Source organism: Eutrigla gurnardus, assembly GCF_963514095.1.
Source record: "Eutrigla gurnardus genome assembly, chromosome: 22".
Taxonomy (NCBI): domain Eukaryota; kingdom Metazoa; phylum Chordata; class Actinopteri; order Perciformes; family Triglidae; genus Eutrigla; species Eutrigla gurnardus.
In genome coordinates this window covers 19,723,557-19,726,963 of record NC_139933.1, presented here as the reverse complement: position 1 = coordinate 19,726,963, position 3,407 = coordinate 19,723,557, and the positions used below count along the sequence as shown (strand labels likewise).

Below are 3,407 nucleotides of genomic sequence, written 5' to 3'. Positions count from 1 at the left end.
TGCAAGGCAGAGGGACCTCATACAACAACCCAATCACTTTCAGTTATAGAGATTCACATTTTCTAATCATCAACAGCTTTTCCTGCTCATGGTTAATTAAGTATAATCAGCCACTGATGTGTTACACATTTTGTCAAGTTGCCTCAGGAACTGGATGTGTTTTATGTGTGCAAAGATTTGAAACATATCTACTAAGTGTAATGTGCCATCTGATAGTGTGTATTCAACCACTATGGGATATATGCTAGACATGTTCATAGTGCCGGATACAAGTGAGTTGTTGAGTGTGAGAACTAAGGTGAAGTCACTCTGCAGGCACATTTTGAGGCTGACCAGTTTTTGAAGACCAGCAAGGGCAAGACTAGGCTGAGAGAAGATGCGATAACCACCATCTTTGTGCATCGGCCATCGGATAGTCAGAAAGAGGAGGGCCCCTACTCCACGATGCCCCCCTTCACCTGCAAAGACAGGGTTCTTAGCTGCAGATCACAGCTACTGTATTTTAAGTGACACAGGTAAAATGTATATCAAATCTTGATAAATATACCAATATTTCTTATTTAAAGTGAAACTCTCGCTAAATGCAACCTAGGCTTTTTTGTGAATGTATACGAGTCAAACCTTTGTGTAAAAGCATAATTACGATGAAAGAGGCCCTTTTAAGATTTACCGTATTTTCGTTTTTGGTTCAAACTCATTTTCAATGGGAGTGCTACAGACACTTTCACACTAGCATCAAATCGCTATTTTTAAAACACACGCAACACTTTCGTCGTAATTATGCTTTTGCACGAAGGTTTGACTCAAATTATACATTCACAATTCAATATTTGAAAATAAACAGTTAAATGGCTTCTACTTACACCAGATTCCAAGACTGAGGAAAGAAAGGATGAGCAGAGTGAGAGAAAGGAAAGTGAGATAGAGGAAAGAGAGGACATGGCAGATGAGGAGAGACAGGGAGAGCACACATCAGCCATGCAGAGCAGGACACCACCGCTGACAGAATCACAGCTCCTAAAACAATTGAAACGACAAGAAAATCTAATTAAAAAAACCAGGGCAGCACTGAGAAAATTAAAGAAGGAAAATGCAGTTCTGAAGAGGACAATGAAAATTAGGGACAAAAACATCAAAAAATTTTTAACAAAAGATCAAATTCGAGCATTAAGCAGGCCAACCACAAGAGGGATGAAATGGAGCAACGATACCGTCAAGAAGGCGTTAAAATTTAGGTTTGCTGCTGGTTCCTCTGGCTACAAGGCCTTGCAGGACTTGCAGATTCCCCTGCCAGGAATTAGGACCCTGCAGAGAAGGATGCAGTCAGTTAGGTTTGAGCCTGGTATTTTGACAGAGGTGTTTGACTTCCTCAAACTGAAGGCAGATGGCTTTACAGACCTGGAGAGGGAGTGTGTGTTGACCCTGGATGAAATGGCGATAACACCAAGTGTGGAGTTACACATGCTGTCAGGAAAGCTGTATGGGGATGTGACCTTGCCGGGTCACACAGGGGTAGCAACACATGCGTGTGTGTTCATGTTGGCTGGAAACACAACACGCTGGAAGCAAGTTGTTGCATACCATTTCAGTGGCAATTCTACCAAGGGAGCAGTATACAGGCCAATCATTACTGAAATAATTCAGAGGGCAGCATCCATTGGGCTACATGTCATGAATGTCACCACTGACATGGGTAGCCCTAACCAGGCCATGTGGAAAGCCTTTGGGGTCGACCACAATAAAACATCTGTGACACATCCAGCAACACCAGACAGGCAGCTCTTCTTCATGCCTGATGTCCCACATCTGGTGAAAAATCTTAAAAGTGCCCTTATCCGTGGACAGGTGTTTTCCCTTCCTTCGGATGTAGTCCAAAAACAGAACCTCCCCTCTAACGAGGTTTCTGTGCTCCCAATTAAGGACTTGATTCAATTTCAGGAAGGAATGGCATTGAAACTCGCTCCTCAGCTGACAGCTGCAGCCATTGGACCAAGTCATTTTGACAAAATGAAGGTTGGGCCAGCTCTGCATGTTTTCAGTAGGGCAACAAGTGCTGGGCTGAAATACATGGTGTAGCAAGAAAACCGCCCTGTATCCTACATGACCACAGCATGGTTCCTGGAACAAATTGACAAGTGATTTGCTCTAATGTCATCTAGGCATCCAATTACAGTCTTGAGCAAGCTCAAGATTGATGAATATGACAGGGCCATTACCTTCCTCCAGGACACTGTCCATTTGTTCCGGGGCATGAAGATTGGGCCAAAGGGATGGTGGAAGCCTGTTCAGTCAGGGGTGATCATGGCAACCACATCAATTCTGGCCATACAGGAGGAGATGCTAGCAAGAGGACACAGGTTTGTGTTAACGTCAAGGTTCACTCAAGACTGCCTTGAAAATACATTTAGCTGTGTTAGATCAAAGAATCCTGTACCAACTCCGGTGGAATTCCACCATGCCCTCAGGCTCATATCCGTGGGGCAGTTCCTCACAACCATCAAGTCAGGCAGCTACCAGGAGGATGACAGTAGCTTCTTGGCAGACTTCCTGGACCAAGTGGAGCAAAAGGTCACTCCGTCAGTTAGAGTGGAACAACTGACAGTGGTGGACAGAGCAGCACCTGACCTTACAAAGAGTGACAGGCTACATTGTCCACAAGATCATCAAGTTTGCCAGCATCTGTGAAAACTGCAAAACTGCAACACAGCACAGTGATGACAATCCTGTGGGAGAAAACAGCATGTTGTTGAACTTTAAAGAGTTCAAGTCAGGTGCCCTCTGCCACCCTTCCCAAGAAGCCTATGATGTCATTCACCACATCGAGGAACTGTTCAGGACGAAGACTGGTTCCTCCCTCATGGAGCTTCCAAACGCAGTGGGTGTGTTGGAGAAGGAAGCTCTGGCATTCTCCAGCAGGCTTCCATCATGCTGTGAAATAAAAGAAAAGATAATCTGGCGATTTATTAGGTTGAGGTTGCGGATTGAAGCAAAAAAAATACAAAATGACAGGAAAAAACAACACTTAAAAGATGGCCATCTTGGAAGCAAGAGCCAAACCAAGAAAGTGAAAAAGAACAGTGGCCTAGGTTCAACATCAGCCAACCCCGGAAGAGCTGACAGTGTTTCGGGACAAAGCCAGCATCACTGCCCCTCCACCAACATAACCCCAGCCACCCTCAGTAATCCCCCACCTAACTTCACCCAACCAACAACACTAATCCTCTTCCTACCAGCACCCAATCCACATCACTCCTCCCTTACTATCCAGAACCCAGACAGCACCAGTAATGCTCCACCTACAAGCACCCAACAATCACTGCTCCTCCACCCACCAGAACAAAGCCAAGATAATTAACACTCCATTTGACTGCATCCACCTAGGCTTACAAATCCTCCACCTACCTGTA

General features: G+C 44.9%; 1 long non-coding RNA gene across 1 annotated transcript; it reads right to left on the bottom strand.

The window, feature by feature from the left end:
• Window positions 1–2,074: 2,074 nt before the first annotated feature.
• Window positions 2,075–2,922, bottom strand: LOC311008450. Its single transcript, XR_014596526.1, has 5 exons — window positions 2,816–2,922; window positions 2,641–2,723; window positions 2,435–2,547; window positions 2,217–2,340; window positions 2,075–2,118 (listed from the first exon to the last, which is right to left on the bottom strand). It is a non-coding gene; the product is annotated as an uncharacterized lncRNA (long non-coding RNA).
• Between the last annotated feature and the right edge of the window lie 485 nt (window positions 2,923–3,407).